This window comes from Stomoxys calcitrans, chromosome 4 (genome assembly GCF_963082655.1).
Source record: "Stomoxys calcitrans chromosome 4, idStoCalc2.1, whole genome shotgun sequence".
Taxonomy (NCBI): Eukaryota; Metazoa; Arthropoda; class Insecta; order Diptera; family Muscidae; genus Stomoxys; species Stomoxys calcitrans.
In genome coordinates this window covers 124,290,684-124,306,626 of record NC_081555.1, presented here as the reverse complement: position 1 = coordinate 124,306,626, position 15,943 = coordinate 124,290,684, and the positions used below count along the sequence as shown (strand labels likewise).

Here is a 15,943-nt window from a genome sequence, read left to right as displayed (position 1 = left end):
AGCACGAAATTGAAACCCTCTTTCAGGACCACGTGACCTTCCGCAACACATCCCAAGCAAGACTTATTTCCTAGTCCCCGCAATATGGGGCTTAAATGAAACGTATTTGGGAGAAGAAAACGAATCTAATAACCAAATGTGGGACCAAGTATTTGGGGACTATCCCTCCCCCAGAACATCCACCATAGCGGACAAGCTTAACGGCCATGGCAATATGGGGCTCAAATGAAAGGTATTTGAGATTGGAAAACGAGTTTGATATCCAATTTAGAGCCAAATATTTGGCGGACATGGGGTTCAAAAAAATGGTATTTCAGAGTAGAACACGATGCAGATATTTTTTCAAAGTTAAGTGTGAGGAGGACCACCCCTCCCCCCAAAACACCCCTAAATCGGACATACATATTTACCTACCATGGCAATATGCGGCTCAAATGAAAGGTATTTGTGAGCAGAACACGAAATTGATACCACATTTGGTATGATACCACGTTTTGGTAGGTTGGCCTGGAAGGAAACATACGCTACATAATTTTTGGATATCGGAAGGGGGGCGGACCCTCCCCTTACTCCAAAAGTACTACCTAAAAATAAAAGTGGACCGATCTGGACAATATGGGACTCAAATGAAAGGTATTCAGAAGTAGAGAACGAATTTCATAACAAAAGTTGGGTCCAAGCAACTGGGAGGCCGCCCCAACCCCAAAACCCCCTAAAATAGTTTTTTTTGGACAATCATGACAATATGGGACTCAAATGAAAGGTATTCGGGAGTAGATTGCGAATATGGTCAGAAATTAAGAAATAGGCTTTGTAATTTGTTGATTTCGGAAGGGGGCGGAACTTCCCCCGTTATCCAACACCACCCAAAATCAAAAGTGGACCGATCGGGACAATATGGGTATCAAATGAAAGGTATAGGAAAATAAAATACGAATATAGTATTAAAAATTGGGTTAAATTGCCTATCGGGCCGCCCCAACCACAAAATTCTGCCAAACAGACATATTGGACGTTCATGTCGATATGGGCCACAAATGAAAGGTATTCGGAATTAGATTACGAATCTGCCATACAAAATCAGATCGAAGTATAGGGGGTCACCCTACCCACCGAAAACGCCTTAAATGACGATATGGGACTCGGTTTTTTTTTTGTTCCGTAGAATCAAAAGCGGCTGAACCGATTTTCTTAAAATTTTGCACAGATTGTGTGTTTCTGGAAAGAAAGATAGGCTATACAATTTTTAGATATCGGATGGGGGTGGTGTGAACTTCATTTCCGATTATGGCAAAATGGAGATGAAATCAACGGTATTTGGGAGTAAATAACGAATGTGATATCTATTTTCAGAGCGAAGTACCGGTGGGCGCCCCAGCCCAAAAACACCCTCCAAACAGTTCATATTTACCGACCATGGCAATATGGGGCTAAAATTACATGGATTTGGGAGTGCATCACGAATTTGATATCCATATTTGAGTCGAAATATCTGAGTGCCATCCCTCGCCTAAAAAGCACTTCTTATTACCCTAATTTTCAAAAACACCAGATATCTGAGATTGGTGATGAGATTCTTTCGAATTTTTTTCTGCACTCTCACATTCAAAACAAAACATGGTTTCTATTGTTGGGGTCGGGTGCCTCGGGGGCCGTCCAAAACCCCCCAAATGGGTTTGGGGGATTGGTCTATATCAATCCCGACAAGACAGAGCTCAAACGAAAGGTGCTTAGAAACTGTGTTTGGGGAACTGTCCCACCCGAAAACACCTGACTATTATATAAAAACTATTTGATGTTTAAATTGATTGATATTCGGGAAATTGATACTCATTTTCGATACAAAGTCTCTGGGGTCCACCCCACCCTTAAAACAGAATTTATTTACCGATCATGCCATTATGGGGCTCATATAAAATGTATTTGAAATTAGAGCACGAAGCGTATATTAAAATTAAGGGCCACGTGTCTCTATAATATAGGTCTCTAATATAGGTCTCCAAAGAAAGGTATTTGGGAGTGGAGTAAAAATTTACCCAGGCACCGAGAAGGGGCACACTTCTCACACATCAATGAAAGCTTTCCGATTCAAGTTCAACAAAATTTTCTCTGTCTCAAAGTCTTTTTTGAAAAAAACCTTCTTCTTTTCTTCTTGAAAAAAATTCCCCCCACTGTGCTCAAGTGTCCACAATGTACAGCAAAATAAGTATTTTATTGAAAAGGTTCCACCAGCATGTTTCTTGTCATGAATGGGTGTGCGTGTGCCCAAGTAGGCAAATAATTTGAAAAGTATGGTAGATAGGTGTACGTTTAAAAAACGACTACAATGGCAGCAAACAGACAAGCGAAGAGGGGGGAAAAATTGTAATATGAAATATAATAGAATACCGCATTTCAGGCAATTTCGCCCCAAATACAAAGCAAGGACCCAAGTAAAGAAAAGGTGAAGATAATTTTCAAGAGAGGATACTTGTAAGATGTGTCAATGCCAACAAGGGTTAGGGTATCTAAGAGGGTGACAACAATTTATTTATTATTACGGTTTTGCTCAATTATTATGATCACAATGATGTCAAGCATTTACTTGGGCAATAGGGAAACGAATTCATTTCAAAATGTAGAATTTCATGAAAAAATTAATAGGATAGCTGCAATATGCTTGTATTCAAAAACTAACTCTTATGACAATCGAGGATGGTCTAGAGAAGCAGTTGGGCAAGTGTTGGATCTACATTTGATAGAAATATATAAGGTGAAGTTGTTTCCCTTACTGCTGTGCTACAAAGGGGAAAATACTATTAAGAGCATAATTTCAAGACGACATGCCGTTTTATACCCACCACCATAGGATGGGGGTAAACTAATCTAGTTTTCCCGTTTGTAACACCTCGAAATATTCATTTAAACCGATCTCACGATTTGACTTGTTGAGCTCCTGGAATCCCCAATTTTTGTCCGATTTGACTGAAATTTTGCATGTAGTGTTTTGTTATGACAACAACAACAACTGTGCCAAGTACGTTCCAAATCGGTCTATAGCCGGATATAGCTCCCACATAAACCGATCTCCCGATATCACTTCTTGAGCCCCTGGAAAACGTTATTTTTGTCCGATTTGGGTCAAATTGTGCAGATAGTGTTCTGTTATAATCCAACAACTGTGCCAAGTATGGTCCGAATCGGTTTATAACCTGATATAGCTCCAATGTAAACCGATCTCCCGATTTGACTTCTTTAGCTCCTGGAAGCAGCAATTTTTGTCCGATTTGGCTGAAGTTTAGGTTGTGGTGTTTTGTTATGACTTGCAACAACTGTGCCAAGTACAGTCTAAATCGGTCTTTGACTTGATATAGCACCCATATAAACCGATCTCCTGATTTGACTTCTTGAGCCCCTAAAAGCTGCAATTTTTGTCCGATTTGGCTGAAATTTTGCATGTGGTGTTTTGTTATAACTTCCAACTACTATTCCAAGTACGGTCCAAATTGGTCTATAACCTGATATAGCTCCCATGTAAAGCGATTTCCCGATTCTACTTCTTGAGCTCCTGGAAGCCGCAGTGGTTGACCGATTTAGCTGAAAATCTAAGAATTTGCTATGACTTCCAACAACTGTGCGAAGCACGGTCCAAAACGGTCTTTGACCTGACATAGCTCTTGAGTCCTTTAAAGCCTCAATTTTTCTCCGATTAGGCTGAAATCTTGCATGCGATGTTCTGTTACGACTTCCAAAACTGTGCCAAATACGGCCAAAATCTATCTATAACCTGATATAGCTCCCATGTAAACCGGTCTCTCGATCATCCTTGTTCGGTTCCTGAAAGCTCTACTATTTGCTGGTTTGATCCTACCGATGAATTTGGTGGTACCAAATAAAATTTGGATATAGAAAACCAGTCAAATGCTGTTACCCATTTAATCTGCCAAACTTTAAAAGAGGTTTTTTTTTGGTTTTTAGCTCACCACCGAAGGATGGAAGCATATTCATTTTGTCAATCCGTTTGCAACACATCAAAAATATCCATATCCGACCCATTTAAAACATAAGACGATCTTTAAAAAGAAGAGAGATATTGAGCTGAAACTTTGCATAGATTCTTTTTTTGTCAATAGGCAGATTAATTTCGGAGATGGGCTATATCGGACTACATGTTGATATAAGCCCCATATAGCCCAATCTAACGATTTAAGGTCTTAGGTCCATAAAAGCTACATTTATGGTCTGATTTTGCTAAAATTTGGGACAGCGAGTAGTGTTAGGCCCTTCGACATCCTACTTCAATTTGGTCCCGATTGGTTCGGATTTGGATATATCTGCCGTATAGTTCGATCTCTCGATTTAAGGTATTGAGCCCATAAAAGGCGCATTTTTTGTCCGATTTCGTCGAAATTTGGGACAGTGAGTTGTATTATGTCTTTCGAAATTAAACTTTAATTTGGCTCAGTTCGGTCCAGATTTGGATATAGCTGCCATATAGACCGATCTCTCGATTTAAGGTTTTGGGCCCATAAAAGGCGCATTTATTGTCCGATATCGCTGAAATTTGGGACAGTTAGTTGTGTTAAGCCCCTCGACATCTTTCTACAATATGCCATATAGACCGATCTCTCGAATTAAGGTTTTGGGCCCATAAAAGGCGCATTTGTTGTCCGATTTCGTCGAAATTTGCGACAGTGAGTTTAACTAGGCCCCTAGACATCTTTCTGCAATATGGCACAGCTCGGTCCAAATTTGGATATAGTTGCCATATAGACCGATCTTTCGATATAAGGTTTTTGGCCCATAAAAGGTGCATTTATAGTCCGATTTCGCCGAAATTTGGGACAGCGAGTTGCGGTACGTTCTTCGACAACTTTCTGCAATTTGGCTCAGATCGGTCAAGATTTAGATATAGCTACCATATTGACCGATCTCTCGATTAAAGGTCTTGGGGCCATAAAAGGCGCATTTATTGTCCGATGTAGCCAAAATTTGGGACAGTGAGTTGTGTTGGGCCCTTCGACATCCTTCCTCAATTTGGCCCAGATAATTCCAAATTTGAATATAGCTGCCATTCAGACCGATCTCTCGATTTAATGTATTGGGCCCACAATTATCGCATTAATTGTCCGATGTAGCCAAAATTTGGAACTGTGAGTTGTGTAATGTCCTTCGACACCAAACTTTAATTTTGCTCAGATCGGTCCAGATTTGGATATAGCTGTCATATAGACCGATGTCTCGATCTATGGACTAAGTCCCATAAAAGGCGCATTTATTGCCCGATTTTGCCGATATTTGGAACAGTGAGTTGTGTTAGGCCACTCGACATCATATTTCAATTTGGCACAGATTGTTTCAGATTTCGATATAGCTGCCATAAAGGGCCCATAAAGAGCGCATTTATTGTCCGATTTTGCCGAAATTTGGGACTATGGGTTGTGTTAGGCCCTTCGACATTTTTTTTTTGTATTTGGTTCAGATTGCTCTATATTTTGAATATAGCTGCCAAGAAAACCAATAGTTTTTTCTACAAAGTTTAACAGTGACTTGTATTTATTGGACCACTCAATTTTCGTGCCTAATTCGGTCCAAATTGGACCATATTTCGATATAGTTGCTATGGGTGCATAAATGAAGCAGTTTTGACCGGATTATGACGAATATTCCCGAGGTGGTGAGTGTACAAAGTTTTGGGCCGGCCGAACTTAATGCCCTTTTATTTGTTCTTATTTTTATTGACGATCTACCGAGTCAGACTTCGAATCCAGTCTACTCATTTGCTAATGATAGCAATCACTTTCATTCATATTCATTCGACCATAGGCCGAATCTCCATGAGATTGGAGACAGGAGGCGAATTATAAATAATACAATCCGTCAGGACTTGCTGGCCATTTTTGAGTTGGTGGCAGTTTCTTGTCTCACAAACGATTCGCAAACTCTTTACAATCGTCAATAACTATCGACAAAATGTATATTGAGATATCAAACGCTCTTGATGTTCTGGGCATGAAAATACAATGTGATAACCGATGGTCGAAGTGTCGAAAGAAGAATCCACGTAAAATTGAAAATTTTGCCCATGAACATTCCCTAAGGAACAGGGGCAAACTTCTCACATATCAATGAATAGAGACCGATTCAACTCTTAAGCTCAATGATAAGGGGCCTCCTTTTTATAGCCGAGTCCGAACGGCGTGCCGCAGTGAGACATCTCTTTGGAGAGAAGTTTGGCATAGTACCTTACAAATGTTGCCACCATTAGGAGGGTAAAACCACTGCTGAAAATTTTTTCTGATGGTCTCCCCAGGATTCGAACCCAGGCGTTCTGCGTCAAGAGCGGACATATTAACCTCTGCGCTACAGTGGCCTCCATCATTCAAGCATCTTAGTGCCTGCACTTTGCGCAGCACTGCTCCATCATAACTTTCATGGTGGGCTTAAACTGAAATCCACCTTCTTACTCCTGACGTAAGCATGTTTGTCAAAAATACAAGACTTTCCAGGAATTCACACCCGTTTGTGATTGATTGGGCGAATTATCTTTGACCGATTAATGCACTACAGAAGTAATTTCCTTTTCGCCCGAAGTGTTCGTATGTTGAATCAACTTCCGGCAAATATCTTTCCCACCGACTACGATTTACAGAAATTCAAGATTAATGCCAATAAATACTACTCCCTCTTCCCGCCATCCCATTCCTAACTGTCCTTCCGTCAACACAATGCATTTGCATGTATAGGGATCATCCCCTACGTGTTGTAGTTGACCTCTGGAGAGAGCGCCAGTTTTACTTCACCCAAGCAGGTTCCCTGAAAACACTCACTCTGAGTGTTTTCAGTACCAGCTCAATCTTTCTGGGGATTTATACCAAGCCATGTAGTCCTCGCCCCTTTTTTGGACGTTCCTTGTAGAGTCCAGTTTGAACTCAGTTAGGAGTGGGAATTCTACCCGATTTGGGAAAAGTCGCAGTCATTCTGGGATTTATGTTAAGCCCGGCAAATATCTTTCCCACCGACTACGATACACAGAAATTAAAGACGCTCAATGTCTTCAGTACCAGGTCAATCTTTCTGGGGATTTATACCAAGCCAGGTAGTCTTCGCCTCTTTTTTGGTCAAGAATTACGCTTAAGTACTTGGACTCAGGAGAGAGTGGGAATTCTACCCCATTTGGGACAGGTGACAGTCAATCTGGGATTTATGTCAAGCCCGCTGGTCCTAGCCCGTCCTAACAGCTTTTTCAACGAGGTCCGTTATAGCACAAACGAAACTACAACACCTGAGTCCGAACTGTAAGCGACAGCTTTCCACAAAGAAACTTTAGATGGATGAAGGCTAGTTAGGGGACCAACCTAAAATGTATCTCTGATAAGCTTGCTAGAATTCGAAGCAAGGCGTGTAGCGTAATCTTTTAGCTTCTAGGGTCATTTATAACCCACTTTGCCCACAACCACAACAATACCATCCCATTGTAAGACTACTTTTAAATGCTAGCTACACATTGTGATTTAAGGGTCATGTAATTTTTCCTTTGCTGATTTGCCGCCTTAGGGCTAAACAAATTTAAACTAATGAAGCTACTGTGAAACTAAAATTTTCGCCATCTCTCGCATAACAGCAGTGCAGCATTCACAATGCCTATGGAAAAGACATGTTAAAAAAAAAAAATAATAATCGACCATACAAAAATATCAGATTACACTGATCGCCGACAGCCCTACTTCGTTACTGCCTGCTGGTGTCATTGAAAAAAAAAAAACAAAACAGCACATACAACAGGATTCTGGCACTTCCAGCCAGGCCTAACACATGATGTGGAAACATGTGTATTCTATATTTGGGCGCCTACACACTCACATTCACCAGCGGTGATTGTGGTGCCGAAAATGCAATGGTGAGTCTACAAACTAGACGACAAACAATGAATTTTTCTAATGCCAACACATTTCCTGCATTTGCAACACATGGGCTAGGAGAGGAGGCCTAGTATAAATGGTAGACTGAAAACTAATTTTCCCGCTTTACATTGGCCTATCTAATTCGCATAGCTCAGGGAGCCAATGTGTTTTTTTTTTTGCCTGTGTGTGGCCATCTCCACCAGCTGTCAATAAACATCGCTGAACCTCAAGGGTCATGAGAACGGTAATGGTTAGAGGTCATTCGCGAATATTCCCCTTACTAGGATGTGGAATCTATGGTAGCCATGGCATGTGCGTTATGCGTTGTTATCATGTTTTAGTGAAAGGACATTCCGGCAATATTTCACAAATATTTAAGAGTGCAACTGCGTATGTACTATGTATGGAGATAGGTGGACTGAAAATACAATGGAAACCACCGCATCGTTGACATTGCTGACGCACTGCGTTCTGGGCGATGCCCATGTAGCATTTCAATGTTCTGAGTTACGCTGGATTATGTCACATGGCATTGTGGGTCTGCTATTGTTTATTAATTCTATGGCATGATGGCGACCCATGCAGCCTTTCCCATTGGCAATAGTTTTGCTTTGTTTAGCCATGCTGATAAATGTGCTAATTATGAATTTATTTTTGGAATAATACATTGCATGGGATTGGGATGATCAATCGCTTTGCTATAACTAGGAGTTGTATTCATGCAAATTTTATCTAGGAAAAGTTGGGCGGAAGGGATGGCAAGTGAAATCAGGTGAGTTTTCAGGGAACAGAGTTGTTACCTGCCATATGTACCACAACAAATTTTGCGTAGGCTTCATGAACCAAACAAAAAATTACAAAAATTTATGATTCGGGAACTTCTTTGAAGGAAATTTTCTTTGAAAACCAAATGTAAAAGAAATTTTTATTGAAAAAATAAAATATTGACATTGACATGACACGATATGAAATTTTGTCCAAAAAAAATCTAAAAACAGGTTTAAACAGGGTACGTATTTTTCCAAATCAGAAGGGGATAGGCAGACCCTCCCCTTACTTTAATTTCAAAAACACCAGACCTCGAAGTTTGATGATTGGTTTCAAGCTAGATTTTGTTTACACTTTTAGAGTAACCTAAAAACAAAAGTATAGCAGTTGAGAGGGGTACCTGGGGGAACCGCCACACACCAAAAACCCTTAACCGCGATACGTAGTTCAGTCATGACATGAAATGAAAGGTATTTTAGAGTGTAAAACGAATCTTATATACTATTGTGTTAAGAGGGTCGCCCCAACCCCAAATTTTCCGTGAAGATAAAGTTAACTTTAACTAGCAGAGACACAAACCCATTCAATAAGCAGCACTCTGTTACGAGCTTAGCAGAGCTATGCTAACCATTTTACAGAAAAGATCTTAAAATAAAATAAAGAAAAATAATGGAAGAATTCAGAGGAAACCACAACTAGGAAACAGAAAAGGACAAAACACATTGCTAATTTTGTAAAAAATGCATAAAACGATGTAAAAAATGCATAATGGATAACAACAACACTTAAAAGTCCAAAGCGAAAAGTGAAAAAAAAAACTGGGAGGGATAAGAGGTACCCACTTATAGCGAAGGAAGCTTTCGTTTCTTCTGAATTTTTTTAATTATTTTTCTGGATTTTATTTTTAGATATTTTCTGTTAAGCTGTTAGCATAGCTCTGCTAAGCTCGTAACAGAGTGCTGTTAATTGAATGGGATTGTGTCTCTGCTAATTAGAGTTAACTTTATTTTCACGGACATAACCCCAAAACCCTCCCCAATCGAATATATTTGGCAAACATGGCAATATGGGACTAAAATGAAAGAAATTTTGGAGTAAAGCTAGAATATCCACTTTCAGCACCAAGTGTCTGGTATGCCGCCCCAACCCCATAACACCCTGCGAATAGGACTTTTTTACTGTCTAGCAATGCAAATGCAATTTTGCCCATGAACATTCCGGCAAGGAACATCGAAGGGAGCAAACTTTTCACATATCAATGGGTGATGTCCGAAACCTAATTTTTATAGCCAAATTCGAACGGCATGCGACACCTCTTTGAGGAGAAATTTCAACAAGGCAGGAGCACCTCATAAATGTCGCCAGCATTAGCAAGGGATGATAACCGCTGAAAATTTTTAATGACGTTCTGGAGAGAAATCGAACCCAGGCGTTCAGCATCATAGGCGGACATGCTAACCTTTGAAAGAGTACCTCCCAAATGTCACCAGCATTAGCAGGGATGACACCACTGAAAATATTTAATGACGTTCTCGGCAGGATTCGAACCCTGGTGTTCGGCATCATAGACGGACCTGCTTACCTCTGCGATACGGTGGCCTCCTAATTAACTGACAACATGGGCTTTAAATAAGGAGGTATTTGTGAGTAGAGCACGAAGCTGATCTTTTTTAGGACCAAAAGAGTAGAGCACGAAGCTGATCATTTTTAGGTGGCCACACCACCTCCAAAACACCAACAAACCGAACACATTTGTCGACCATAGGCGTTAAATGAGAGGTGTTTGGATGTAGAGCACGAATTGGGCGAAATGTCTGAAAGCCATCAAACCCCCAAAATAGGATTTTTTTTGTCGATCATATCCATAAAGGGCTTAAATAAAAATATTGAAGTGTGAAAGAAGGAGCAGCGGACCGAATCTTTTATACCCTCCACCATGGATCGCATTTGCCAAGTTCTTTGCACAATATCTCTTTTTAAGCAAACAAAGGATAATGGATGAGAATTGATATGCTATTGAAGCTGTTTTGAGTTATGAACCGTTTTGATGCACACATGGTTTGGATGTTGGAGACCCCAGTAGATGTCACAGATCAAAACTTCAGCCAAGTCGTATAAGAATTACGCCATATTGGGGAACAATATGGACCGATTCAGGCCATACTTGTTGAGCATGTTGCAGGCTATAGGAGAAGTAGTTGTGCAAAATTTCAGCAAATTCAAACATGAACTACGGCCTCTAGGGGCGCCAGAAGTGCGATCGGAAGATCGGTATTTATGGAAGCTATTTCAGATTTTAGACCGATTCAGGGCCGTTTGTTGAAGGTCATAGTAGGAGGCACTGTGCAATCTTTCAGCCAAGGATCTGCCCCATATAAGGGCTCAAGAAATACAAACGGAAGATCGGTTTATAGGGGAGCTATATCAGGTTATGGACCAATGGAGATAAAGTTTGTCGCGTATGTTGAAGATCATAGGTGATGTCGTTGTGCAAATTTTCAACCAAACAGGGCAAGAGCTGCGCTCCCTAGGTTCGCAGAATAGCAATCGGGAAATCGGTTTATATAGAAACTATATTAGGTTTTAGGCCAATTCCAACCATATTTGGCACGTATGTTGCAGTGTTCATCTCCTGAGAAGTGAGATGACAACAAATAACTCTCAATGCCCAACTGAACGATGAAAACCGATCCAGAATCTCCCCAGTTTGTGTCTGGGTTTGACAGATGACCACTTTCTTTTCTAGTTCAGGTTCTTTGAACGTGGTCTGCTTTGGCCAGTAGTCCGAATTTTTCAGAAGCCACATGGGTCCATGCCACCAGATTAAATGTTACTCCAATTGAGCTGGATTAAAACCCAGCAGACATTGGCACATTAGATGCTAATTCCTGGTAAAATGTCTTCAAGTTGCATTATCAACGTTATCCCATATTTCCGAAACTTTGTTTGTCACAAACGCCTTTCAGTGATATGGAGGCTTGTCTAAACACTATTGTGGAATAAGACCACAGAAATAAATCGCTTGTAGTAAAAAATTTTTTTTACCAATGCATTTTAGCAATTTTAACAATAGCACTGCTCCGCATAATTCAAGCCTCGGCAGACTAACAGTTTTCAGAGGCGCAACTTTACCCTTGGATACCAGTAAGTTCGAATTGCACCCTGTTTAGGCTCAAGAAGTCAAGATCCGAGACCGATATGGCCCATTTACAATACCAACCACCCTGCACTAACAGCAAGTATTTGTAGAAGATTTCAAACTTTACTCCTTCTAAAGTAAGCGTCCTGAATTGGCTCAGAATGTCTACAAATATTTTTATTAAAACTAACGAAAAAAAATCTGCTAAAATAGCAGTTATTAACTGCTGACATGGCGAAAGCAGACAAGACTGTTGTGTTAGCAAACAGATGATTTTTTTAGCAAACTTTTAACCAAAATAAATCGGACAAAAATTACGGGTTCCAGGCAAATCGGACATAAATTGCGTCTTCCAAGTATTCAAGACGTCAAGTCGAGACATCGATTTATATGGAAGCCACATCAGGTTGAAGACCCATTTGGACCTGAGACAGTTGTTTCAGGCAAATCGGACAAAAAATTGCGGCTTTTACGGCTCAAGAAGTCAAGTAGCGAGATCGGCTTATATGGGAGCTATATAAGGTTAAAGACCGATTCGAACCATTCTTGGCACAGTTGTTGAAAGTCATAACAGAACATCGCATGCAAAATTTCAGACAAATTGGACAATAATTTAGGCTTATAAGGACTCAAGAAGTCAAGTAGCGAGATCGGCTTATATGGGAGTTATATCAGGTTATAGACCGATTCGAATCATTCTTGACACAGTTGTTGAAAGTTATAACAGAACACCACATGCAAAATTTCAACCAAATTGGACAAAAATTGCGGCTTATAAGAGCTCAAGAACTCAAATCGGGAGATCGACCGCATGCAAAATTTCAGTCAAATTTCTCAAAAATTGCGGCTTATAAGGGCTCAAGAAGTCAAATCGGGAGATCGGTTTATATGGGAGCTTCATCAGGTTATAGACCAAATCGAAACATAGGTGGCACAGTTGTTGAAAATCAGAATAGAACACCACATGCAAAATTTCAGCCAAATTGGACAAAAATTGCGACTTATAAGGGCTCAAGAAGTCAAATCGGGAGATCGGTTTATAAAGGAGCTATATCAGGTTATAGACCGAATCAAACCAAACGTGACACAGTTGATGAAAGTCGTATCAGAACATTATATGCAAAATTTCAGCCAAATTGGTCAAAATTTTCGGCTTCCAGGGCCTGAGGAAGTCAAATCGGGAGATCGGTTTATATGGGAGCTATATCCAAATCTGAACCGATATGGGCAATATGCAATCCCCAACATCTGCATGAATAAGAAGTATACGTGCAAACTTTCAAGCCGCAAACTTTACGCGTCTGACCGCTATATCGTGATTTCGACAAAAGGACGTACGGACATGGATAGAACGACTCAGAATGTTGACATGATTAAGTATATACAGACGTTATGGGTTCGCAGATCCATATTTCAAGGTGTTGCAAATGAAATGATTGGATTAGTAAACCCCCCATCCTAGGGTGTTGGATTTAAAAATCTACTATACTAACTACAACAACAAACACTCAACATACATTGATTGCATGTTGTTGATGAATCAAAAAAAAAAAAAAAACATTTTCTACAACTCCAAACAAATTTTACAGCTTTTAGAGCACACAACGTATTAGAATAATCCGCCTAACAATCCCATTATTATTAAAACAGCAGATAATTTAAGCAAACAGTATATTCAGCAGACAGCTTGCTGTTCTAAAACTGCAAACATTTTGCTTAAACAGCAAAAGACTGCTGTAATAGCAGCAGAATTAACCAGAAGAAGTTAGCAGACAATGTTTGCTGTTATCATATTCCCCTCCCACAATAGCCAGAAGAGGATATTAAACACTGTGCTGCAGCATAATAGGCCCTCAGCTCATATCCTGGCAACAATCGATTTTAAATAAATATTTGCCAGGAATAAACGCAACTTCAAAATGGTATTAAGTGTCATCAACACGTACTTCACGTTGCATCGACATGCACAAACATTTCAATATCGCACATACTCATCCAACATTCAAACTATGCTGCTGCATGCAACAAACATGGTGGCAGAGAATTTGTTACTAAAATGAATTTACAACATAGAAGAATATCCGTTAAATGTGAATATATGATTCACACTGCAGACTATAATAGTGGAAAATGAAAAAAAAAAAAGTGGTCGAGAGTTGGGCAAAGCGTTGGAGGCATTGACAAGATATGAAGCGAAGCCCAAATTGAAGTGTGCATTGATTACATGAATAGTAAACGCGACACTAAAATTTAATTATAACGGATGTGTTTAAGCGCCAACAAATAGAACAACCGAAACCAATTAAGCCTTAAAGGGCAAACATGACATGAAATAACAAATTCCATATCTTTTGAAGAGTTTAATGCAGTGATATGTCCCCCTATTGAATCCAATCCAAACCAGTCATCATTTGTAATTAAAAGTAAAATATTGAAATTTTACTGTTTTCTTGGTCTTCTAATTTGCTTTGCATTTAAAGAAGTGACTGTGAAACTTGTAATCGTTGTAAATGGCTAATTCTTATATTGCTCAAATGGCGGTCATAGCATTGCGGTTACGCCATTTAGTTTACCTATAAAGGCAGCCATAGGAAGTGATAATTGTGGCCACCATTAGCTATGCATTTGGGGCTTTTGTGGATTTGTGGTCTGGATGGTGTGACGCCGATGTGCTATTTCGATAAGAGTTCAAACTGTAAAACTGGTGACTTTTTAAAACGGTGTTTAATGCTAGACTCTATTTGGACATTTAATGTCAATTTTTAGTCATTGGGGAAGACTATTAGGGAAAGGAAACATTTTGAGAAGGGAAATGTATATATTGATTGACTGAAATTAGGACAATTTCTTACACAGTACAGTAAGATAAAAATTTTTTTGGTAAATTCAAATTTCAAACAAGCTTGAGTTGGGCATGAAATTTGATTCATTCAACATGGCAAATGCCTTTAGTTGATTTCTATCATTTCTAGTTATTATTAACATTGGGATAATGCTGATAAAGAAGGAAGTTTTAAAGAATTTGTTCAATTTATTTCTAGTGTTTCAGTTTCTAAAAAGATGCCATTTTTTAAAGAGTTGTTCTTAGTTTCAGTACGTCCTGTGAATTGATTAGGAGAGATTTAAAATCTTTTTGACGGCAAAAATTTTGTACAAATTAAATTTTTAAGATATTGGTTTGCCCAAAAAGTAATTGCGGATTTTTTAAAAGAAAGTAAATGCATTTTTAATAAAACTTAGAATGAACTTTAATCAAAAATACTTTTTTTACACTTTTTTTCTAAAGCAAGCTAAAAGTAACAGCTGATAACAGACAGAAGAAAGAATGCAATTACAGAGTCACAAGCTGTGAAAAAATTTGTCAACGCCGACTATATGAAAAATCCGCAATTACTTTTTGGGCAGCCCAATACAATCGATCCGTGGAGCAAATATAGATTCCGATCATCACCTTGTTGCAGCAAAGGTTCGTTGGAACATGGCGAGGAAAGTACGATCTGACACTGCACGGAAGCTGGACATTGAAAAGCTGCAAACACAACAGATGGCAGCGGCATACTCCACTCGACTGACCCAACTGCTTGATGAAAGCACTCCTTGTTCCGATGATATAATGGCGCAGTGGCAAACTATTGCCCACTCCATGGAAAATGCCGCAAAATCCGTACTTGGGTACCGGAAGCCTCCTCCAAGAAACCCATGGTACGATCAAGAGTGTCGAGATGCTACTGAAGCCAAGAATGCGGCATATAGAGCAACCCTGAAATCAGTAGCAAAGCGCCAGATGAAGGAGAGGTATCGGTAGAATAGGAGAGAGGAGAAACGTCTATACGGCAGAAATAAAAAGGAAATGGAAATGAGTGAAGCCGGAATCCTCCCCCAAGAAACCCATGGTACGATCAAGAGTGTCGAGATGCTAATGAAGTCAAGAATCCGGCATATAGAGCAACCCTGCAATCAGTAGCAAAGCGCCAGATGAAGAAGAGGTATCCGGAGAAAAGAAGAGAGGAGAAACGACTATTCCGCAAAAAGAAAAAGGAAATGGAAATGAGTGAAGCCGGAAGCCTCCCCCAAGAAACCCATGGTACGATCAAGAGTGTCGAGATGCTACTGAAGCCAAGAATGCGGCATATAGAGCAACCCTGCAATAAGT

At 39.8% G+C, this 15,943-nt stretch overlaps 1 protein-coding gene and 1 long non-coding RNA gene across 7 annotated transcripts in view; both read right to left on the bottom strand.

The window, feature by feature from the left end:
- LOC106093307 (protein sidekick) overlaps positions 1–15,943 on the bottom strand; it is a 490,348-nt gene that overhangs the window by 460,220 nt on the left and 14,185 nt on the right. The gene's annotated exons all lie outside the window — the stretch shown is intronic.
- On the bottom strand, positions 8,197–8,772 carry LOC131996645 (uncharacterized). The gene is made up of 2 exons (XR_009397906.1): positions 8,684–8,772; positions 8,197–8,615 (listed from the first exon to the last, which is right to left on the bottom strand). It is a non-coding gene; the product is annotated as an uncharacterized LOC131996645 (long non-coding RNA).